The following is a 23,860-nucleotide window of genomic DNA, read 5'->3' on the forward strand; positions in this document are numbered from 1 at the left end:
TCCTCTTGTCCCGAGCCGCGACACCGCCGCCACGCGGCAGCATGCGTGGCTTCTGGACAGTCAGGTCTCAGACCAAAGGTCTGCTCTGTGGGAGCCGACACGCTGGAGGAAACCTTGAGAGTCTGAGAGGGGAGGGAGTTCCAGAAGAAGGCCAGGATGTCATTTTGAGGGAGTATGTGACCAGAACTCCTCCCGTTGCTTTTGGGGTTCTATGGGCTACACGTAGGAATCTTTGGTGGTGGCACCTGATGTTGGGGGATCCGGAGTCACACCCAGACCTGCTCCACAGGCCTCCTTTTACTTTTCTCTTCGGATTCATTTTTTTTTTTTTTTTTTGAGACAGAGTCTCGGTTTGTTGCCCAGGCTAGAGTGAGTGCCGTGGCGTCAGCCTAGCTCACAGCAACTGCAAACTCCTGGGCTCCAGTGATCCTTCTGCCTCAGCCTCCCGGGTAGCTGGGACTGCAGGCATGCGCCACCATGCCCCGCTAATTTTTTATATATATATCAGTTGGCCAATTAATTCCTTTCTATTTATAGTAGAGACGGGGTCTCGCTCTTGCTCAGGCTGGTTTTGAACTCCTGACCTTGAGCAATCCGCCCGCCTCGGCCTCCCAAGAGCTAGGATTACAGGCGTGAGCCACAGCGCCCGGCCGGATTCATTATTTTTAAAAAGTGTCTCTTATCTCTATTATTGCATTTTCTTTTCTCTCTCTTTTCAAGCAGATGATGGGAGTCCAAGTATTAAGGTGACATGTGTTGCCCGTGCCCCCCTCCCCCCCCCCCCCCGTGTTCTTATTCATTTACCTCTCATGTTGTTCCAGCATATTGTGGGGGCACCAATGTTAAGGTCGGGTGCGTTGCCCTCTCCCAGCCTCCCCCCTCGGGTCAGAGCTTCAAGTGCGCCCATCCCCCAGTCGGTGCGTACCCACCCCATTCCTAATGGATGTGTATGCCCATCCCCTCCCCCCACCCGCCCGACACCCACCCGAAGAAGGTGATTCCTCTGTGTCCACTTAGGTGTCCATCGGTTCGTACCCATTTGCTGGTGAGCGCGAGCACGTGGTGCTCGTGTGTCCATTCTTGGGATACTTGGCTTACTGGAACGGGTTCCAGCTCTGGCCAGGAGAACCACGAGAGGTGCCCCCTCACCGCTGCTCCTCATAGCCGAATAGCACTCCGTGGTGTCCACGCGCCACATTTTATTTACCCACTCGTGGGTCGATGGGCACTCGGGTGGCTTCCAGGTCTTTGCGATTGTGACTTGTGCCCTGACACGAACCCTAACCCTTACCCAGCCCGTCTCCTCCACGGCCCCTGCCTGACTGACTCCTTCCCGCCCGGCCTATCACCTGTCACCGTCCTCTGCCCCTGCCTGACACGCTCCTCCCCGCCCGGGCCGTCACCGTCCTCGGCCCCTGCCTGACGGGGCTCCTCCGTCGCCTGGGCCTTCCAAGGGCTTGGTGTGGACGCTGGTTCCAGGACGCCCTCCCAGGAACCCGGTAGCAGGGCGGCCGCAGCGTCTCGCGCAACCCAACCGTCCGCCGGCTGGCCGCCGTGGCTAAGTGGCCTGCGGGGGACGTGCTCCCGCTGTGCCGTGGGGGCCCAGCCTGGTGTCTTCTCTGAGGCCCCGCGGCTGCCGCTCCCCGCAAGGGGATAGCCGCGGAGGTGGGGACCGCCTCCTCATGGGGACGTACACCCAGCTCTCCACGTCGGATTCCGGGGCTCTCTGTCCTGCCAGAAGGCCCAGCTGGCCTGCGGGTCCTTAGAGTGGCAAAAACATCCGAAAACTGAGATGGAGGGTCCGGTGGGTGTCTGCACTTTTGTGCTGGGCACCCCAGGGAGGCCCGGGGGCTGGCTGGACAACGCGGTCTGCTGGGCTGGGGGGGGTTTGGAGGAGCAACTGATGCCCTTTGCACTTTGGGTAGCAAGTGTCTGAGGTGTCTCTGGGCCCTGTGCCATGTGGGGGCGGGGGCGGGGGCGGGGTGGGAGGAGGAGGAGGAGGAGGAGGAGGAGGAGGTGGGAAGGGTCGTGGCCTGCAGTCGTGTTCCCCGGGGTGGCACAGCATGTGGCTTCTTCCACAGGCTGCTTGGCCTGGGCTCCCTGCACCTGGGCCTTTGGAGGACTGGCCCTGTGCTTGCCAACACTTCCTGCAGGGACCCAGAGCTGGGAGGTTGCATCTCTCAGCCCTGGGTCGGGCAGAGCCCCAGCGGGCCATGCCCACAACCTCTCTCAGCAGGGGTCCCCCAGAAGGCTCCTTTGGGACCAGGATTCTCTTGCGGGTGACTCTTTAAGGTCTGGCCCCTGGATGGAGGGGCACCAGGAGTAGAGGAGCAGGAAGGGGAAGGGGGTGGCCATGCGAGGGGACACTTTCAGGCCAAGTCCCAGCTTCAGTCTGATCCTCCTGGGAACCCCGGGGTGGACATCACACCTCCTGGTTGCCCCGCTCTGAGACAAGGAGCCGGGCTTCGCATTCCCACAGCAGCCAGTCGTGGGCTGAGGACACCTGGGGCGTTGGGAACTCCCTGGCTTCTCCTTGGTTTAACATCTGGAGCTGCTTGTGAATTGTGCCGCCACACACACCCGAGTGCAGGTGTCTTCCGCACAGACTGCGGGCCTCGCTCTTCTGAATGCCGCTAGCTCGCGACCCACCCACGGGTGAACCTGGTCAGGGTACTTTCTCTCAGGGGCAGACTCTGATCCGGGCGGGCTACCGGTGTCTCTGTTTGCTCCTTTCTTTCTTCCACTTCGGGAAAGGCTTCCTTACTGGGTGTGGAAATCTCCTATGCCTTTCCTCGCCTATTCTGTCAGCTCTAAAATTCTCTTTCGGTTGCCACCCTCACAGATGGATTAGGAAACTCTTTGCGGTGCACTCATTAGTGAAATGACCTCAATGACGCTGGAATCCAATATCTAATCGCCGATTTTTAGCGAGTCCACACGCCAGGGTGGTTGGGGTCCAGTGCAGCCCCAGCCAGGCCCAGGCCCCTTGGACTGGGCCACAGGAGGACAAAGAGGAGGGTCCCGGCCCCCACGGTAGGTAGAGGTGCGGGCAGTTCTCCAAGGGCTTGGGTGTTTTCCAGAGGGAGGAGATGGAGGGGACTGATTTCTTCAGCGCCCCACAAACCACGCCACCCCACCCCACCCATGGGACACATCCCGAGAGAGAGAGAGAGAGAGAGAGAGAGAGAGAGAGAGAGAGAGAGAGAGAGAGAGAGAGACGCCCCATACACTGGCTCCCCTCCCCCGTGCGCTGTGCCCCAGCCCTGGCCCGGGGGAATAGGCGGCCGCAGGGCCACAGGGTGGGGGGCGCAGCTGAAAGGGGTTGTGGGGGAGGGCCGCCCCGGGCTGGGGTCAAAGGGCGAGCGCCCCGCCCCTCCCGCCCGTGCGCTGGGGGTGGGGGGCGGGGAGGTGAAGGAGGCCAGGCAAGGAGAGGAGGGGGGCTTGAAGGTCTCCACCTTGGCGGGTCCAGCCGTGGAGGCGCATCTTGTGTGAGTGTGAGTGAGTGAGTGAGTGTGAGTGTGAGTGTGTGTGTATACAGAGACAGCCCCCAACCCCGGCCCGCCCCGCCTGTCACCCCCGTCCCTCGGAGCCCGCGGGACCCGGCCGGCGAACTCAACAGGCCCGACCCGGCGCGGGGCCTGGGGCGGGGGGAGGAGGCGGCGGGGAAGCGCAGAGAGGCTCGGCTTCTTGAGCGGGGCAGGGGCGCCCTCCGCCGTCCACGGCCACACCACCCCGAACGCGCCAGATCCCGTCTGGTCTCGGAAGCTAAGCAGGCTCGGGCCTGGTTAGAACTTGGATGGGAGACCGCCCGGGAATACCGGGTGCCGTAGGCTTCTTCTTTTTTTTTTTGCCTCTGGTTCTGTCGCGTTTCTGGGAGTGCGGGGGCGGCCCGGGGTGGGGGTGACCCCCACCCTCAGCGCCCGCCGCGGTGCCTGGCGCCCCAGCCCGCACCGTGGGGCCTCCTCTTGTCCCGAGCCGCGACACCGCCGCCACGCGGCAGCATGCGTGGCTTCTGGACAGTCAGGTCTCAGACCAAAGGTCTGCTCTGTGGGAGCCGACACGCTGGAGGAAACCTTGAGAGTCTGAGAGGGGAGGGAGTTCCAGAAGAAGGCCAGGATGTCATTTTGAGGGAGTATGTGACCAGAACTCCTCCCGTTGCTTTTGGGGTTCTATGGGCTACACGTAGGAATCTTTGGTGGTGGCACCTGATGTTGGGGGATCCGGAGTCACACCCAGACCTGCTCCACAGGCCTCCTTTTACTTTTCTCTTCGGATTCATTTTTTTTTTTTTTTTTTGAGACAGAGTCTCGGTTTGTTGCCCAGGCTAGAGTGAGTGCCGTGGCGTCAGCCTAGCTCACAGCAACTGCAAACTCCTGGGCTCCAGTGATCCTTCTGCCTCAGCCTCCCGGGTAGCTGGGACTGCAGGCATGCGCCACCATGCCCCGCTAATTTTTTATATATATATCAGTTGGCCAATTAATTCCTTTCTATTTATAGTAGAGACGGGGTCTCGCTCTTGCTCAGGCTGGTTTTGAACTCCTGACCTTGAGCAATCCGCCCGCCTCGGCCTCCCAAGAGCTAGGATTACAGGCGTGAGCCACAGCGCCCGGCCGGATTCATTATTTTTAAAAAGTGTCTCTTATCTCTATTATTGCATTTTCTTTTCTCTCTCTTTTCAAGCAGATGATGGGAGTCCAAGTATTAAGGTGACATGTGTTGCCCGTGCCCCCCTCCCCCCCCCCCCGTGTTCTTATTCATTTACCTCTCATGTTGTTCCAGCATATTGTGGGGGCACCAATGTTAAGGTCGGGTGCGTTGCCCTCTCCCAGCCTCCCCCCTCGGGTCAGAGCTTCAAGTGCGCCCATCCCCCAGTCGGTGCGTACCCACCCCATTCCTAATGGATGTGTATGCCCATCCCCTCCCCCCACCCGCCCGACACCCACCCGAAGAAGGTGATTCCTCTGTGTCCACTTAGGTGTCCATCGGTTCGTACCCATTTGCTGGTGAGCGCGAGCACGTGGTGCTCGTGTGTCCATTCTTGGGATACTTGGCTTACTGGAACGGGTTCCAGCTCTGGCCAGGAGAACCACGAGAGGTGCCCCCTCACCGCTGCTCCTCATAGCCGAATAGCACTCCGTGGTGTCCACGCGCCACATTTTATTTACCCACTCGTGGGTCGATGGGCACTCGGGTGGCTTCCAGGTCTTTGCGATTGTGACTTGTGCCCTGACACGAACCCTAACCCTTACCCAGCCCGTCTCCTCCACGGCCCCTGCCTGACTGACTCCTTCCCGCCCGGCCTATCACCTGTCACCGTCCTCTGCCCCTGCCTGACACGCTCCTCCCCGCCCGGGCCGTCACCGTCCTCGGCCCCTGCCTGACGGGGCTCCTCCGTCGCCTGGGCCTTCCAAGGGCTTGGTGTGGACGCTGGTTCCAGGACGCCCTCCCAGGAACCCGGTAGCAGGGCGGCCGCAGCGTCTCGCGCAACCCAACCGTCCGCCGGCTGGCCGCCGTGGCTAAGTGGCCTGCGGGGGACGTGCTCCCGCTGTGCCGTGGGGGCCCAGCCTGGTGTCTTCTCTGAGGCCCCGCGGCTGCCGCTCCCCGCAAGGGGATAGCCGCGGAGGTGGGGACCGCCTCCTCATGGGGACGTACACCCAGCTCTCCACGTCGGATTCCGGGGCTCTCTGTCCTGCCAGAAGGCCCAGCTGGCCTGCGGGTCCTTAGAGTGGCAAAAACATCCGAAAACTGAGATGGAGGGTCCGGTGGGTGTCTGCACTTTTGTGCTGGGCACCCCAGGGAGGCCCGGGGGCTGGCTGGACAACGCGGTCTGCTGGGCTGGGGGGGGTTTGGAGGAGCAACTGATGCCCTTTGCACTTTGGGTAGCAAGTGTCTGAGGTGTCTCTGGGCCCTGTGCCATGTGGGGGCGGGGGCGGGGGCGGGGTGGGAGGAGGAGGAGGAGGAGGAGGAGGAGGAGGTGGGAAGGGTCGTGGCCTGCAGTCGTGTTCCCCGGGGTGGCACAGCATGTGGCTTCTTCCACAGGCTGCTTGGCCTGGGCTCCCTGCACCTGGGCCTTTGGAGGACTGGCCCTGTGCTTGCCAACACTTCCTGCAGGGACCCAGAGCTGGGAGGTTGCATCTCTCAGCCCTGGGTCGGGCAGAGCCCCAGCGGGCCATGCCCACAACCTCTCTCAGCAGGGGTCCCCCAGAAGGCTCCTTTGGGACCAGGATTCTCTTGCGGGTGACTCTTTAAGGTCTGGCCCCTGGATGGAGGGGCACCAGGAGTAGAGGAGCAGGAAGGGGAAGGGGGTGGCCATGCGAGGGGACACTTTCAGGCCAAGTCCCAGCTTCAGTCTGATCCTCCTGGGAACCCCGGGGTGGACATCACACCTCCTGGTTGCCCCGCTCTGAGACAAGGAGCCGGGCTTCGCATTCCCACAGCAGCCAGTCGTGGGCTGAGGACACCTGGGGCGTTGGGAACTCCCTGGCTTCTCCTTGGTTTAACATCTGGAGCTGCTTGTGAATTGTGCCGCCACACACACCCGAGTGCAGGTGTCTTCCGCACAGACTGCGGGCCTCGCTCTTCTGAATGCCGCTAGCTCGCGACCCACCCACGGGTGAACCTGGTCAGGGTACTTTCTCTCAGGGGCAGACTCTGATCCGGGCGGGCTACCGGTGTCTCTGTTTGGTCCTTTCTTTCTTCCACTTCGGGAAAGGCTTCCTTACTGGGTGTGGAAATCTCCTATGCCTTTCCTCGCCTATTCTGTCAGCTCTAAAATTCTCTTTCGGTTGCCACCCTCACAGATGGATTAGGAAACTCTTTGCGGTGCACTCATTAGTGAAATGACCTCAATGACGCTGGAATCCAATATCTAATCGCCGATTTTTAGCGAGTCCACACGCCAGGGTGGTTGGGGTCCAGTGCAGCCCCAGCCAGGCCCAGGCCCCTTGGACTGGGCCACAGGAGGACAAAGAGGAGGGTCCCGGCCCCCACGGTAGGTAGAGGTGCGGGCAGTTCTCCAAGGGCTTGGGTGTTTTCCAGAGGGAGGAGATGGAGGGGACTGATTTCTTCAGCGCCCCACAAACCACGCCACCCCACCCCACCCATGGGACACATCCCGAGAGAGAGAGAGAGAGAGAGAGAGAGAGAGAGAGAGAGAGAGAGAGAGAGACGCCCCATACACTGGCTCCCCTCCCCCGTGCGCTGTGCCCCAGCCCTGGCCCGGGGGAATAGGCGGCCGCAGGGCCACAGGGTGGGGGGCGCAGCTGAAAGGGGTTGTGGGGGAGGGCCGCCCTGGGCTGGGGTCAAAGGGCGAGCGCCCCGCCCCTCCCGCCCGTGCGCTGGGGGTGGGGGGCGGGGAGGTGAAGGAGGCCAGGCAAGGAGAGGAGGGGGGCTTGAAGGTCTCCACCTTGGCGGGTCCAGCCGTGGAGGCGCATCTTGTGTGAGTGTGAGTGAGTGAGTGAGTGTGAGTGTGAGTGTGTGTGTATACAGAGACAGCCCCCAACCCCGGCCCGCCCCGCCTGTCACCCCCGTCCCTCGGAGCCCGCGGGACCCGGCCGGCGAACTCAACAGGCCCGACCCGGCGCGGGGCCTGGGGCGGGGGGAGGAGGCGGCGGGGAAGCGCAGAGAGGCTCGGCTTCTTGAGCGGGGCAGGGGCGCCCTCCGCCGTCCACGGCCACACCACCCCGAACGCGCCAGATCCCGTCTGGTCTCGGAAGCTAAGCAGGCTCGGGCCTGGTTAGAACTTGGATGGGAGACCGCCCGGGAATACCGGGTGCCGTAGGCTTCTTCTTTTTTTTTTTGCCTCTGGTTCTGTCGCGTTTCTGGGAGTGCGGGGGCGGCCCGGGGTGGGGGTGACCCCCACCCTCAGCGCCCGCCGCGGTGCCTGGCGCCCCAGCCCGCACCGTGGGGCCTCCTCTTGTCCCGAGCCGCGACACCGCCGCCACGCGGCAGCATGCGTGGCTTCTGGACAGTCAGGTCTCAGACCAAAGGTCTGCTCTGTGGGAGCCGACACGCTGGAGGAAACCTTGAGAGTCTGAGAGGGGAGGGAGTTCCAGAAGAAGGCCAGGATGTCATTTTGAGGGAGTATGTGACCAGAACTCCTCCCGTTGCTTTTGGGGTTCTATGGGCTACACGTAGGAATCTTTGGTGGTGGCACCTGATGTTGGGGGATCCGGAGTCACACCCAGACCTGCTCCACAGGCCTCCTTTTACTTTTCTCTTCGGATTCATTTTTTTTTTTTTTTTTTGAGACAGAGTCTCGGTTTGTTGCCCAGGCTAGAGTGAGTGCCGTGGCGTCAGCCTAGCTCACAGCAACTGCAAACTCCTGGGCTCCAGTGATCCTTCTGCCTCAGCCTCCCGGGTAGCTGGGACTGCAGGCATGCGCCACCATGCCCCGCTAATTTTTTATATATATATCAGTTGGCCAATTAATTCCTTTCTATTTATAGTAGAGACGGGGTCTCGCTCTTGCTCAGGCTGGTTTTGAACTCCTGACCTTGAGCAATCCGCCCGCCTCGGCCTCCCAAGAGCTAGGATTACAGGCGTGAGCCACAGCGCCCGGCCGGATTCATTATTTTTAAAAAGTGTCTCTTATCTCTATTATTGCATTTTCTTTTCTCTCTCTTTTCAAGCAGATGATGGGAGTCCAAGTATTAAGGTGACATGTGTTGCCCGTGCCCCCCTCCCCCCCCCCCCCCGTGTTCTTATTCATTTACCTCTCATGTTGTTCCAGCATATTGTGGGGGCACCAATGTTAAGGTCGGGTGCGTTGCCCTCTCCCAGCCTCCCCCCTCGGGTCAGAGCTTCAAGTGCGCCCATCCCCCAGTCGGTGCGTACCCACCCCATTCCTAATGGATGTGTATGCCCATCCCCTCCCCCCACCCGCCCGACACCCACCCGAAGAAGGTGATTCCTCTGTGTCCACTTAGGTGTCCATCGGTTCGTACCCATTTGCTGGTGAGCGCGAGCACGTGGTGCTCGTGTGTCCATTCTTGGGATACTTGGCTTACTGGAACGGGTTCCAGCTCTGGCCAGGAGAACCACGAGAGGTGCCCCCTCACCGCTGCTCCTCATAGCCGAATAGCACTCCGTGGTGTCCACGCGCCACATTTTATTTACCCACTCGTGGGTCGATGGGCACTCGGGTGGCTTCCAGGTCTTTGCGATTGTGACTTGTGCCCTGACACGAACCCTAACCCTTACCCAGCCCGTCTCCTCCACGGCCCCTGCCTGACTGACTCCTTCCCGCCCGGCCTATCACCTGTCACCGTCCTCTGCCCCTGCCTGACACGCTCCTCCCCGCCCGGGCCGTCACCGTCCTCGGCCCCTGCCTGACGGGGCTCCTCCGTCGCCTGGGCCTTCCAAGGGCTTGGTGTGGACGCTGGTTCCAGGACGCCCTCCCAGGAACCCGGTAGCAGGGCGGCCGCAGCGTCTCGCGCAACCCAACCGTCCGCCGGCTGGCCGCCGTGGCTAAGTGGCCTGCGGGGGACGTGCTCCCGCTGTGCCGTGGGGGCCCAGCCTGGTGTCTTCTCTGAGGCCCCGCGGCTGCCGCTCCCCGCAAGGGGATAGCCGCGGAGGTGGGGACCGCCTCCTCATGGGGACGTACACCCAGCTCTCCACGTCGGATTCCGGGGCTCTCTGTCCTGCCAGAAGGCCCAGCTGGCCTGCGGGTCCTTAGAGTGGCAAAAACATCCGAAAACTGAGATGGAGGGTCCGGTGGGTGTCTGCACTTTTGTGCTGGGCACCCCAGGGAGGCCCGGGGGCTGGCTGGACAACGCGGTCTGCTGGGCTGGGGGGGGTTTGGAGGAGCAACTGATGCCCTTTGCACTTTGGGTAGCAAGTGTCTGAGGTGTCTCTGGGCCCTGTGCCATGTGGGGGCGGGGGCGGGGGCGGGGTGGGAGGAGGAGGAGGAGGAGGAGGAGGAGGAGGTGGGAAGGGTCGTGGCCTGCAGTCGTGTTCCCCGGGGTGGCACAGCATGTGGCTTCTTCCACAGGCTGCTTGGCCTGGGCTCCCTGCACCTGGGCCTTTGGAGGACTGGCCCTGTGCTTGCCAACACTTCCTGCAGGGACCCAGAGCTGGGAGGTTGCATCTCTCAGCCCTGGGTCGGGCAGAGCCCCAGCGGGCCATGCCCACAACCTCTCTCAGCAGGGGTCCCCCAGAAGGCTCCTTTGGGACCAGGATTCTCTTGCGGGTGACTCTTTAAGGTCTGGCCCCTGGATGGAGGGGCACCAGGAGTAGAGGAGCAGGAAGGGGAAGGGGGTGGCCATGCGAGGGGACACTTTCAGGCCAAGTCCCAGCTTCAGTCTGATCCTCCTGGGAACCCCGGGGTGGACATCACACCTCCTGGTTGCCCCGCTCTGAGACAAGGAGCCGGGCTTCGCATTCCCACAGCAGCCAGTCGTGGGCTGAGGACACCTGGGGCGTTGGGAACTCCCTGGCTTCTCCTTGGTTTAACATCTGGAGCTGCTTGTGAATTGTGCCGCCACACACACCCGAGTGCAGGTGTCTTCCGCACAGACTGCGGGCCTCGCTCTTCTGAATGCCGCTAGCTCGCGACCCACCCACGGGTGAACCTGGTCAGGGTACTTTCTCTCAGGGGCAGACTCTGATCCGGGCGGGCTACCGGTGTCTCTGTTTGCTCCTTTCTTTCTTCCACTTCGGGAAAGGCTTCCTTACTGGGTGTGGAAATCTCCTATGCCTTTCCTCGCCTATTCTGTCAGCTCTAAAATTCTCTTTCGGTTGCCACCCTCACAGATGGATTAGGAAACTCTTTGCGGTGCACTCATTAGTGAAATGACCTCAATGACGCTGGAATCCAATATCTAATCGCCGATTTTTAGCGAGTCCACACGCCAGGGTGGTTGGGGTCCAGTGCAGCCCCAGCCAGGCCCAGGCCCCTTGGACTGGGCCACAGGAGGACAAAGAGGAGGGTCCCGGCCCCCACGGTAGGTAGAGGTGCGGGCAGTTCTCCAAGGGCTTGGGTGTTTTCCAGAGGGAGGAGATGGAGGGGACTGATTTCTTCAGCGCCCCACAAACCACGCCACCCCACCCCACCCATGGGACACATCCCGAGAGAGAGAGAGAGAGAGAGAGAGAGAGAGAGAGAGAGAGAGAGAGAGAGAGACGCCCCATACACTGGCTCCCCTCCCCCGTGCGCTGTGCCCCAGCCCTGGCCCGGGGGAATAGGCGGCCGCAGGGCCACAGGGTGGGGGGCGCAGCTGAAAGGGGTTGTGGGGGAGGGCCGCCCCGGGCTGGGGTCAAAGGGCGAGCGCCCCGCCCCTCCCGCCCGTGCGCTGGGGGTGGGGGGCGGGGAGGTGAAGGAGGCCAGGCAAGGAGAGGAGGGGGGCTTGAAGGTCTCCACCTTGGCGGGTCCAGCCGTGGAGGCGCATCTTGTGTGAGTGTGAGTGAGTGAGTGAGTGTGAGTGTGAGTGTGTGTGTATACAGAGACAGCCCCCAACCCCGGCCCGCCCCGCCTGTCACCCCCGTCCCTCGGAGCCCGCGGGACCCGGCCGGCGAACTCAACAGGCCCGACCCGGCGCGGGGCCTGGGGCGGGGGGAGGAGGCGGCGGGGAAGCGCAGAGAGGCTCGGCTTCTTGAGCGGGGCAGGGGCGCCCTCCGCCGTCCACGGCCACACCACCCCGAACGCGCCCGATCCCGTCTGGTCTCGGAAGCTAAGCAGGCTCGGGCCTGGTTAGAACTTGGATGGGAGACCGCCCGGGAATACCGGGTGCCATAGGCTTCTTCTTTTTTTTTTTGCCTCTGGTTCTGTCGCGTTTCTGGGAGTGCGGGGGCGGCCCGGGGTGGGGGTGACCCCCACCCTCAGCGCCCGCCGCGGTGCCTGGCGCCCCAGCCCGCACCGTGGGGCCTCCTCTTGTCCCGAGCCGCGACACCGCCGCCACGCGGCAGCATGCGTGGCTTCTGGACAGTCAGGTCTCAGACCAAAGGTCTGCTCTGTGGGAGCCGACACGCTGGAGGAAACCTTGAGAGTCTGAGAGGGGAGGGAGTTCCAGAAGAAGGCCAGGATGTCATTTTGAGGGAGTATGTGACCAGAACTCCTCCCGTTGCTTTTGGGGTTCTATGGGCTACACGTAGGAATCTTTGGTGGTGGCACCTGATGTTGGGGGATCCGGAGTCACACCCAGACCTCCTCCACAGGCCTCCTTTTACTTTTCTCTTCGGATTCATTTTTTTTTTTTTTTTTTTGAGACAGAGTCTCGGTTTGTTGCCCAGGCTAGAGTGAGTGCCGTGGCGTCAGCCTAGCTCACAGCAACTGCAAACTCCTGGGCTCCAGTGATCCTTCTGCCTCAGCCTCCCGGGTAGCTGGGACTGCAGGCATGCGCCACCATGCCCCGCTAATTTTTTATATATATATCAGTTGGCCAATTAATTCCTTTCTATTTATAGTAGAGACGGGGTCTCGCTCTTGCTCAGGCTGGTTTTGAACTCCTGACCTTGAGCAATCCGCCCGCCTCGGCCTCCCAAGAGCTAGGATTACAGGCGTGAGCCACAGCGCCCGGCCGGATTCATTATTTTTAAAAAGTGTCTCTTATCTCTATTATTGCATTTTCTTTTCTCTCTCTTTTCAAGCAGATGATGGGAGTCCAAGTATTAAGGTGACATGTGTTGCCCGTGCCCCCCTCCCCCCCCCCGTGTTCTTATTCATTTACCTCTCATGTTGTTCCAGCATATTGTGGGGGCACCAATGTTAAGGTCGGGTGCGTTGCCCTCTCCCAGCCTCCCCCCTCGGGTCAGAGCTTCAAGTGCGCCCATCCCCCAGTCGGTGCGTACCCACCCCATTCCTAATGGATGTGTATGCCCATCCCCTCCCCCCACCCGCCCGACACCCACCCGAAGAAGGTGATTCCTCTGTGTCCACTTAGGTGTCCATCGGTTCGTACCCATTTGCTGGTGAGCGCGAGCACGTGGTGCTCGTGTGTCCAGTCTTGGGATACTTGGCTTACTGGAACGGGTTCCAGCTCTGGCCAGGAGAACCACGAGAGGTGCCCCCTCACCGCTGCTCCTCATAGCCGAATAGCACTCCGTGGTGTCCACGCGCCACATTTTATTTACCCACTCGTGGGTCGATGGGCACTCGGGTGGCTTCCAGGTCTTTGCGATTGTGACTTGTGCCCTGACACGAACCTTAACCCTTACCCAGCCCGTCTCCTCCACGGCCCCTGCCTGACTGACTCCTTCCCGCCCGGCCTATCACCTGTCACCGTCCTCTGCCCCTGCCTGACACGCTCCTCCCCGCCCGGGCCGTCACCGTCCTCGGCCCCTGCCTGACGGGGCTCCTCCGTCGCCTGGGCCTTCCAAGGGCTTGGTGTGGACGCTGGTTCCAGGACGCCCTCCCAGGAACCCGGTAGCAGGGCGGCCGCAGCGTCTCGCGCAACCCAACCGTCCGCCGGCTGGCCGCCATCGCTAAGTGGCCTGCGGGGGACGTGCTCCCGCTGTGCCGTGGGGGCCCAGCCTGGTGTCTTCTCTGAGGCCCCGCGGCTGCCGCTCCCCGCAAGGGGATAGCCGCGGAGGTGGGGACCGCCTCCTCATGGGGACGTACACCCAGCTCTCCACGTCGGATTCCGGGGCTCTCTGTCCTGCCAGAAGGCCCAGCTGGCCTGCGGGTCCTTAGAGTGGCAAAAACATCCGAAAACTGAGATGGAGGGTCCGGTGGGTGTCTGCACTTTTGTGCTGGGCACCCCAGGGAGGCCCGGGGGCTGGCTGGACAACGCGGTCTGCTGGGCTGGGGGGGGGGGTTTGGAGGAGCAACTGATGCCCTTTGCACTTTGGGTAGCAAGTGTCTGAGGTGTCTCTGGGCCCTGTGCCATGTGGGGGCGGGGGCGGGGGCGGGGTGGGAGGAGGAGGAGGAGGAGGAGGAGGAGGAGGTGGGAAGGGCCGTGGCCTGCAGTCCTGTTCCCCGGGGTGGCACAGCATGTGGCTTCTTCCACAGGCTGCTTGGCCTGGGCTCCCTGCACCTGGGCCTTTGGAGGACTGGCCCTGTGCTTGCCAACACTTCCTGCAGGGACCCAGAGCTGGGAGGTTGCATCTCTCAGCCCTGGGTCGGGCAGAGCCCCAGCGGGCCATGCCCACAACCTCTCTCAGCAGGGGTCCCCCAGAAGGCTCCTTTGGGACCAGGATTCTCTTGCGGGTGACTCTTTAAGGTCTGGCCCCTGGATGGAGGGGCACCAGGAGTAGAGGAGCAGGAAGGGGAAGGGGGTGGCCATGCGAGGGGACACTTTCAGGCCAAGTCCCAGCTTCAGTCTGATCCTCCTGGGAACCCCGGGGTGGACATCACACCTCCTGGTTGCCCCGCTCTGAGACAAGGAGCCGGGCTTCGCATTCCCACAGCAGCCAGTCGTGGGCTGAGGACACCTGGGGCGTTGGGAACTCCCTGGCTTCTCCTTGGTTTAACATCTGGAGCTGCTTGTGAATTGTGCCGCCACACACACCCGAGTGCAGGTGTCTTCCGCACAGACTGCGGGCCTCGCTCTTCTGAATGCCGCTAGCTCGCGACCCACCCACGGGTGAACCTGGTCAGGGTACTTTCTCTCAGGGGCAGACTCTGATCCGGGCGGGCTACCGGTGTCTCTGTTTGCTCCTTTCTTTCTTCCACTTCGGGAAAGGCTTCCTTACTGGGTGTGGAAATCTCCTATGCCTTTCCTCGCCTATTCTGTCAGCTCTAAAATTCTCTTTCGGTTGCCACCCTCACAGATGGATTAGGAAACTCTTTGCGGTGCACTCATTAGTGAAATGACCTCAATGACGCTGGAATCCAATATCTAATCGCCGATTTTTAGCGAGTCCACACGCCAGGGTGGTTGGGGTCCAGTGCAGCCCCGGCCAGGCCCAGGCCCCTTGGACTGGGCCACAGGAGGACACAGAGGAGGGTCCCGGCCCCCACGGTAGGTAGAGGTGCGGGCAGTTCTCCAAGGGCTTGGGTGTTTTCCAGAGGGAGGAGATGGAGGGGACTGATTTCTTCAGCGCCCCACAAACCACGCCACCCCACCCCACCCATGGGACACATCCCGAGAGAGAGAGAGAGAGAGAGAGAGAGAGAGAGAGAGAGAGAGAGAGAGAGAGAGAGAGAGAGAGAGAGACGCCCCATACACTGGCTCCCCTCCCCCGTGCGCTGTGCCCCAGCCCTGGCCCGGGGGGAATAGGTGGCTGCAGGGCCACAGGGTGGGGGGCGCAGCTGAAAGGGGTTGTGGGGGAGGGCCGCCCCGGGCTGGGGTCAAAGGGCGAGCGCCCCGCCCCTCCCGCCCGTGCGCTGGGGGTGGGGGGCGGGGAGGTGAAGGAGGCCAGGCAAGGAGAGGAGGGGGGCTTGAAGGTCTCCACCTTGGCGGGTCCAGCCGTGGAGGCGCATCTTGTGTGAGTGTGAGTGAGTGAGTGAGTGTGAGTGTGAGTGTGTGTGTATACAGAGACAGCCCCCAACCCCGGCCCGCCCCGCCTGTCACCCCCGTCCCTCGGAGCCCGCGGGACCCGGCCGGCGAACTCAACAGGCCCGACCCGGCGCGGGGCCTGGGGCGGGGGGAGGAGGCGGCGGGGAAGCGCAGAGAGGCTCGGCTTCTTGAGCGGGGCAGGGGCGCCCTCCGCCGTCCACGGCCACACCACCCCGAACGCGCCCGATCCCGTCTGGTCTCGGAAGCTAAGCAGGCTCGGGCCTGGTTAGAACTTGGATGGGAGACCGCCCGGGAATACCGGGTGCCGTAGGCTTCTTCTTTTTTTTTTTGCCTCTGGTTCTGTCGCGTTTCTGGGAGTGCGGGGGCGGCCCGGGGTGGGGGTGACCCCCACCCTCAGCGCCCGCCGCGGTGCCTGGCGCCCCAGCCCGCACCGTGGGGCCTCCTCTTGTCCCGAGCCGCGACACAGCCGCCACGCGGCAGCATGCGTGGCTTCTGGACAGTCAGGTCTCAGACCAAAGGTCTGCTCTGTGGGAGCCGACACGCTGGAGGAAACCTTGAGAGTCTGAGAGGGGAGGGAGTTCCAGAAGAAGGCCAGGATGTCATTTTGAGGGAGTATGTGACCAGAACTCCTCCCGTTGCTTTTGGGGTTCTATGGGCTACACGTAGGAATCTTTGGTGGTGGCACCTGATGTTGGGGGATCCGGAGTCACACCCAGACCTGCTCCACAGGCCTCCTTTTACTTTTCTCTTCGGATTCATTTTTTTTTTTTTTTTTTGAGACAGAGTCTCGGTTTGTTGCCCAGGCTAGAGTGAGTGCCGTGGCGTCAGCCTAGCTCACAGCAACTTCAAACTCCTGGGCTCCAGTGATCCTTCTGCCTCAGCCTCCCGGGTAGCTGGGACTGCAGGCATGCGCCACCATGCCCCGCTAATTTTTTATATATATATCAGTTGGCCAATTAATTCCTTTCTATTTATAGTAGAGACGGGGTCTCGCTCTTGCTCAGGCTGGTTTTGAACTCCTGACCTTGAGCAATCCGCCCGCCTCGGCCTCCCAAGAGCTAGGATTACAGGCGTGAGCCACAGCGCCCGGCCGGATTCATTATTTTTAAAAAGTGTCTCTTATCTCTATTATTGCATTTTCTTTTCTCTCTCTTTTCAAGCAGATGATGGGAGTCCAAGTATTAAGGTGACATGTGTTGCCCGTGCCCCCCTCCCCCCCCCCCCGTGTTCTTATTCATTTACCTCTCATGTTGTTCCAGCATATTGTGGGGGCACCAATGTTAAGGTCGGGTGCGTTGCCCTCTCCCAGCCTCCCCCCTCGGGTCAGAGCTTCAAGTGCGCCCATCCCCCAGTCGGTGCGTACCCACCCCATTCCTAATGGATGTGTATGCCCATCCCCTCCCCCCACCCGCCCGACACCCACCCGAAGAAGGTGATTCCTCTGTGTCCACTTAGGTGTCCATCGGTTCGTACCCATTTGCTGGTGAGCGCGAGCACGTGGTGCTCGTGTGTCCATTCTTGGGATACTTGGCTTACTGGAACGGGTTCCAGCTCTGGCCAGGAGAACCACGAGAGGTGCCCCCTCACCGCTGCTCCTCATAGCCGAATAGCACTCCGTGGTGTCCACGCGCCACATTTTATTTACCCACTCGTGGGTCGATGGGCACTCGGGTGGCTTCCAGGTCTTTGCGATTGTGACTTGTGCCCTGACACGAACCCTAACCCTTACCCAGCCCGTCTCCTCCACGGCCCCTGCCTGACTGACTCCTTCCCGCCCGGCCTATCACCTGTCACCGTCCTCTGCCCCTGCCTGACACGCTCCTCCCCGCCCGGGCCGTCACCGTCCTCGGCCCCTGCCTGACGGGGCTCCTCCGTCGCCTGGGCCTTCCAAGGGCTTGGTGTGGACGCTGGTTCCAGGACGCCCTCCCAGGAACCCGGTAGCAGGGCGGCCGCAGCGTCTCGCGCAACCCAACCGTCCGCCGGCTGGCCGCCGTGGCTAAGTGGCCTGCGGGGGACGTGCTCCCGCTGTGCCGTGGGGGCCCAGCCTGGTGTCTTCTCTGAGGCCCCGCGGCTGCCGCTCCCCGCAAGGGGATAGCCGCGGAGGTGGGGACCGCCTCCTCATGGGGACGTACACCCAGCTCTCCACGTCGGATTCCGGGGCTCTCTGTCCTGCCAGAAGGCCCAGCTGGCCTGCGGGTCCTTAGAGTGGCAAAAACATCCGAAAACTGAGATGGAGGGTCCGGTGGGTGTCTGCACTTTTGTGCTGGGCACCCCAGGGAGGCCCGGGGGCTGGCTGGACAACGCGGTCTGCTGGGCTGGGGGGGGTTTGGAGGAGCAACTGATGCCCTTTGCACTTTGGGTAGCAAGTGTCTGAGGTGTCTCTGGGCCCTGTGCCATGTGGGGGCGGGGGCGGGGGCGGGGTGGGAGGAGGAGGAGGAGGAGGAGGAGGAGGAGGTGGGAAGGGTCGTGGCCTGCAGTCGTGTTCCCCGGGGTGGCACAGCATGTGGCTTCTTCCACAGGCTGCTTGGCCTGGGCTCCCTGCACCTGGGCCTTTGGAGGACTGGCCCTGTGCTTGCCAACACTTCCTGCAGGGACCCAGAGCTGGGAGGTTGCATCTCTCAGCCCTGGGTCGGGCAGAGCCCCAGCGGGCCATGCCCACAACCTCTCTCAGCAGGGGTCCCCCAGAAGGCTCCTTTGGGACCAGGATTCTCTTGCGGGTGACTCTTTAAGGTCTGGCCCCTGGATGGAGGGGCACCAGGAGTAGAGGAGCAGGAAGGGGAAGGGGGTGGCCATGCGAGGGGACACTTTCAGGCCAAGTCCCAGCTTCAGTCTGATCCTCCTGGGAACCCCGGGGTGGACATCACACCTCCTGGTTGCCCCGCTCTGAGACAAGGAGCCGGGCTTCGCATTCCCACAGCAGCCAGTCGTGGGCTGAGGACACCTGGGGCGTTGGGAACTCCCTGGCTTCTCCTTGGTTTAACATCTGGAGCTGCTTGTGAATTGTGCCGCCACACACACCCGAGTGCAGGTGTCTTCCGCACAGACTGCGGGCCTCGCTCTTCTGAATGCCGCTAGCTCGCGACCCACCCACTGGTGAACCTGGTCAGGGTACTTTCTCTCAGGGGCAGACTCTGATCCGGGCGGGCTACCGGTGTCTCTGTTTGCTCCTTTCTTTCTTCCACTTCGGGAAAGGCTTCCTTACTGGGTGTGGAAATCTCCTATGCCTTTCCTCACCTATTCTGTCAGCTCTAAAATTCTCTTTCGGTTGCCACCCTCACAGATGGATTAGGAAACTCTTTGCGGTGCACTCATTAGTGAAATGACCTCAATGACGCTGGAATCCAATATCTAATCGCCGATTTTTAGCGAGTCCACACGCCAGGGTGGTTGGGGTCCAGTGCAGCCCCAGCCAGGCCCAGGCCCCTTGGACTGGGCCACAGGAGGACAAAGAGGAGGGTCCCGGCCCCCACGGTAGGTAGAGGTGCGGGCAGTTCTCCAAGGGCTTGGGTGTTTTCCAGAGGGAGGAGATGGAGGGGACTGATTTCTTCAGCGCCCCACAAACCACGCCACCCCACCCCACCCATGGGACACATCCCGAGAGAGAGAGAGAGAGAGAGAGAGAGAGAGAGAGAGAGAGAGAGAGAGAGAGAGAGAGACGCCCCATACACTGGCTCCCCTCCCCCGTGCGCTGTGCCCCAGCCCTGGCCCGGGGGAATAGGCGGCCGCAGGGCCACAGGGTGGGGGGCGCAGCTGAAAGGGGTTGTGGGGGAGGGCCGCCCCGGGCTGGGGTCAAAGGGCGAGCGCCCCGCCCCTCCCGCCCGTGCGCTGGGGGTGGGGGGCGGGGAGGTGAAGGAGGCCAGGCAAGGAGAGGAGGGGGGCTTGAAGGTCTCCACCTTGGCGGGTCCAGCCGTGGAGGCGCATCTTGTGTGAGTGTGAGTGAGTGAGTGAGTGTGAGTGTGAGTGTGTGTGTATACAGAGACAGCCCCCAACCCCGGCCCGCCCCGCCTGTCACCCCCGTCCCTCGGAGCCCGCGGGACCCGGCCGGCGAACTCAACAGGCCCGACCCGGCGCGGGGCCTGGGGCGGGGGGAGGAGGCGGCGGGGAAGCGCAGAGAGGCTCGGCTTCTTGAGCGGGGCAGGGGCGCCCTCCGCCGTCCACGGCCACACCACCCCGAACGCGCCCGATCCCGTCTGGTCTCGGAAGCTAAGCAGGCTCGGGCCTGGTTAGAACTTGGATGGGAGACCGCCCGGGAATACCGGGTGCCGTAGGCTTCTTCTTTTTTTTTTTGCCTCTGGTTCTGTCGCGTTTCTGGGAGTGCGGGGGCGGCCCGGGGTGGGGGTGACCCCCACCCTCAGCGCCCGCCGCGGTGCCTGGCGCCCCAGCCCGCACCGTGGGGCCTCCTCTTGTCCCGAGCCGCGACACCGCCGCCACGCGGCAGCATGCGTGGCTTCTGGACAGTCAGGTCTCAGACCAAAGGTCTGCTCTGTGGGAGCCGACACGCTGGAGGAAACCTTGAGAGTCTGAGAGGGGAGGGAGTTCCAGAAGAAGGCCAGGATGTCATTTTGAGGGAGTATGTGACCAGAACTCCTCCCGTTGCTTTTGGGGTTCTATGGGCTACACGTAGGAATCTTTGGTGGTGGCACCTGATGTTGGGGGATCCGGAGTCACACCCAGACCTGCTCCACAGGCCTCCTTTTACTTTTCTCTTCGGATTCATTTTTTTTTTTTTTTTTTGAGACAGAGTCTCGGTTTGTTGCCCAGGCTAGAGTGAGTGCCGTGGCGTCAGCCTAGCTCACAGCAACTGCAAACTCCTGGGCTCCAGTGATCCTTCTGCCTCAGCCTCCCGGGTAGCTGGGACTGCAGGCATGCGCCACCATGCCCCGCTAATTTTTTATATATATATCAGTTGGCCAATTAATTCCTTTCTATTTATAGTAGAGACGGGGTCTCGCTCTTGCTCAGGCTGGTTTTGAACTCCTGACCTTGAGCAATCCGCCCGCCTCGGCCTCCCAAGAGCTAGGATTACAGGCGTGAGCCACAGCGCCCGGCCGGATTCATTATTTTTAAAAAGTGTCTCTTATCTCTATTATTGCATTTTCTTTTCTCTCTCTTTTCAAGCAGATGATGGGAGTCCAAGTATTAAGGTGACATGTGTTGCCCGTGCCCCCCTCCCCCCCCCCCCCGTGTTCTTATTCATTTACCTCTCATGTTGTTCCAGCATATTGTGGGGGCACCAATGTTAAGGTCGGGTGCGTTGCCCTCTCCCAGCCTCCCCCCTCGGGTCAGAGCTTCAAGTGCGCCCATCCCCCAGTCGGTGCGTACCCACCCCATTCCTAATGGATGTGTATGCCCATCCCCTCCCCCCACCCGCCCGACACCCACCCGAAGAAGGTGATTCCTCTGTGTCCACTTAGGTGTCCATCGGTTCGTACCCATTTGCTGGTGAGCGCGAGCACGTGGTGCTCGTGTGTCCATTCTTGGGATACTTGGCATACTGGAACGGGTTCCAGCTCTGGCCAGGAGAACCACGAGAGGTGCCCCCTCACCGCTGCTCCTCATAGCCGAATAGCACTCCGTGGTGTCCACGCGCCACATTTTATTTACCCACTCGTGGGTCGATGGGCACTCGGGTGGCTTCCAGGTCTTTGCGATTGTGACTTGTGCCCTGACACGAACCCTAACCCTTACCCAGCCCGTCTCCTCCACGGCCCCTGCCTGACTGACTCCTTCCCGCCCGGCCTATCACCTGTCACCGTCCTCTGCCCCTGCCTGACACGCTCCTCCCCGCCCGGGCCGTCACCGTCCTCGGCCCCTGCCTGACGGGGCTCCTCCGTCGCCTGGGCCTTCCAAGGGCTTGGTGTGGACGCTGGTTCCAGGACGCCCTCCCAGGAACCCGGTAGCAGGGCGGCCGCAGCGTCTCGCGCCACCCAACCGTCCGCCGGCTGGCCGCCATCGCTAAGTGGCCTGCGGGGGACGTGCTCCCGCTGTGCCGTGGGGGCCCAGCCTGGTGTCTTCTCTGAGGCCCCGCGGCTGCCGCTCCCCGCAAGGGGATAGCCGCGGAGGTGGGGACCGCCTCCTCATGGGGACGTACACCCAGCTCTCCACGTCGGATTCCGGGGCTCTCTGTCCTGCCAGAAGGCCCAGCTGGCCTGCGGGTCCTTAGAGTGGCAAAAACATCCGAAAACTGAGATGGAGGGTCCGGTGGGTGTCTGCACTTTTGTGCTGGGCACCCCAGGGAGGCCCGGGGGCTGGCTGGACAACGCGGTCTGCTGGGCTGGGGGGGGGGTTTGGAGGAGCAACTGATGCCCTTTGCACTTTGGGTAGCAAGTGTCTGAGGTGTCTCTGGGCCCTGTGCCATGTGGGGGCGGGGGCGGGGGCGGGGTGGGAGGAGGAGGAGGAGGAGGAGGAGGAGGAGGTGGGAAGGGCCGTGGCCTGCAGTCGTGTTCCCCGGGGTGGCACAGCATGTGGCTTCTTCCACAGGCTGCTTGGCCTGGGCTCCCTGCACCTGGGCCTTTGGAGGACTGGCCCTGTGCTTGCCAACACTTCCTGCAGGGACCCAGAGCTGGGAGGTTGCATCTCTCAGCCCTGGGTCGGGCAGAGCCCCAGCGGGCCATGCCCACAACCTCTCTCAGCAGGGGTCCCCCAGAAGGCTCCTTTGGGACCAGGATTCTCTTGCGGGTGACTCTTTAAGGTCTGGCCCCTGGATGGAGGGGCACCAGGAGTAGAGGAGCAGGAAGGGGAAGGGGGTGGCCATGCGAGGGGACACTTTCAGGCCAAGTCCCAGCTTCAGTCTGATCCTCCTGGGAACCCCGGGGTGGACATCACACCTCCTGGTTGCCCCGCTCTGAGACAAGGAGCCGGGCTTCGCATTCCCACAGCAGCCAGTCGTGGGCTGAGGACACCTGGGGCGTTGGGAACTCCCTGGCTTCTCCTTGGTTTAACATCTGGAGCTGCTTGTGAATTGTGCCGCCACACACACCCGAGTGCAGGTGTCTTCCGCACAGACTGCGGGCCTCGCTCTTCTGAATGCCGCTAGCTCGCGACCCACCCACGGGTGAACCTGGTCAGGGTACTTTCTCTCAGGGGCAGACTCTGATCCGGGCGGGCTACCGGTGTCTCTGTTTGGTCCTTTCTTTCTTCCACTTCGGGAAAGGCTTCCTTACTGGGTGTGGAAATCTCCTATGCCTTTCCTCGCCTATTCTGTCAGCTTTCAAATTCTCTTTCAGTTGCCACCCTCACAGATGGATTAGGAAACTCTTTCCGGTGCACTCATTAGTGAAATGACCTCAATGACGCTGGAATCCAATATCTAGTCGCCGATTTTTAGCGAGTCCACACGCCAGGGTGGTTGGGGTCCAATGCAGCCCCGGCCAGGCCCAGGCCCCTTGGACTGGGCCACAGGAGGACACAGAGGAGGGTCCCGGCCCCCACGGTAGCGTTGCCGGCAGTTCTCCAAGGGCTTGGGGGTTTTCCAGAGGGAGGAGATGGAGGGGACTGATTTCTTCAGCGCCCCACAAACCACGCCACCCCACCCCACCCAAGGGACACATCCCGAGAGAGAGACGCCCCATACACTCGCTCCCCTCCCCCGTGCGCTGTGCCCCAGCCCTGGCCCGGGGGAATAGGCGGCCGCCCGGCCACAGGGTGGGGGGCGCAACTGAAAGGGGTTGTGGGGGAGGGCGGCCCCTGGCTGGGGTCAAAGGGCGAGCGCCCCGCCCGCCCGTGCGCAGTCAGCGCGCTGGGGGTGGGGGCGGGGAGGTGAAGGAGGCCAGGCGAGGAGAGGAGGGGGGCTGGAAGGTCTCCACCTTGGCGGGTCCAGCCGTGGAGGCGCATCTTGTGTGAGTGTGAGTGAGTGAGTGAGTGTGAGTGTGTGTGTATAGAGAGACAGCCCCCAACCCCGGCCCGCCGCTCCCTGCCCGCCCCGCCTGTCACCCCCGTCCCTCGGAGCCCGCCGGACCCGGCCGGCGAACTCAACAGGCCCGGCCCGGCGCGGGTCAGCGCCGGCGCGGGGCCTGGGGCGGGAGGAGGCGGCGGGGAAGCGCAGAGAGGCTCGGCTTCCTGAGCGGGGCAGGGGCGCCCTCCGCCGTCCACGGCCACACCACCCTGAACGCGCCCGATCTCGTCTGATCTCGGAAGCTAAGCAGGGTCGGGCCTGGTTAGAACTTGGATGGGAGACCGCCCGGGAATACCGGGTGCCGTAGGCTTCTTCTTTTTTTATTTTTTTTTTTTTGCCTCTGGTTCTGTCGCGTTTCTGGGAGTGCGGGGGCGGCCCGGGGTGGGGGTGACCCCCACCCTCAGCGCCCGCCGCGGTGCCTGGCGCCCCAGCCCGCACTGTGGGGCCTCCTCTTGTCCCGAGCCGCCACACCGCCGCCACGCGGCAGCATGCGTGGCTTCTGGACTGTCAGGTCTCAGACCAAAGGTCTGCTCTGTGGGAACCGACACGCTGGAGGAAACCTTGAGAGTCT

The 23,860-nt window shown here is 62.4% G+C and overlaps 1 non-coding gene and 5 pseudogenes across 1 annotated transcript; all 6 read left to right on the top strand.

Annotated features, from left to right (window-relative positions):
- Nucleotides 1-3,714: 3,714 nt before the first annotated feature.
- LOC142874101 (uncharacterized) lies at nucleotides 3,715-3,833 on the top strand (annotated as a pseudogene).
- Nucleotides 3,834-7,664: 3,831 nt separating this feature from the next.
- LOC142874103 (uncharacterized) lies at nucleotides 7,665-7,783 on the top strand (annotated as a pseudogene).
- Nucleotides 7,784-11,618: 3,835 nt separating this feature from the next.
- LOC142874099 (uncharacterized) lies at nucleotides 11,619-11,737 on the top strand (annotated as a pseudogene).
- Nucleotides 11,738-15,589: 3,852 nt separating this feature from the next.
- LOC142874004 (uncharacterized) lies at nucleotides 15,590-15,708 on the top strand (annotated as a pseudogene).
- A 3,839-nt stretch (nucleotides 15,709-19,547) lies between these two features.
- Nucleotides 19,548-19,666, top strand: LOC142874005 (uncharacterized; annotated as a pseudogene).
- A 3,814-nt stretch (nucleotides 19,667-23,480) lies between these two features.
- On the top strand, nucleotides 23,481-23,599 carry LOC142874202 (5S ribosomal RNA). Its single transcript, XR_012922018.1, has one exon. It is a non-coding gene; the product is annotated as a 5S ribosomal RNA (ribosomal RNA).
- The last annotated feature ends 261 nt before the right edge of the window (nucleotides 23,600-23,860 follow it).

Source organism: Microcebus murinus, chromosome 11 (genome assembly GCF_040939455.1).
Source record: "Microcebus murinus isolate Inina chromosome 11, M.murinus_Inina_mat1.0, whole genome shotgun sequence".
NCBI classification, from domain to species: Eukaryota; Metazoa; Chordata; class Mammalia; order Primates; family Cheirogaleidae; genus Microcebus; species Microcebus murinus.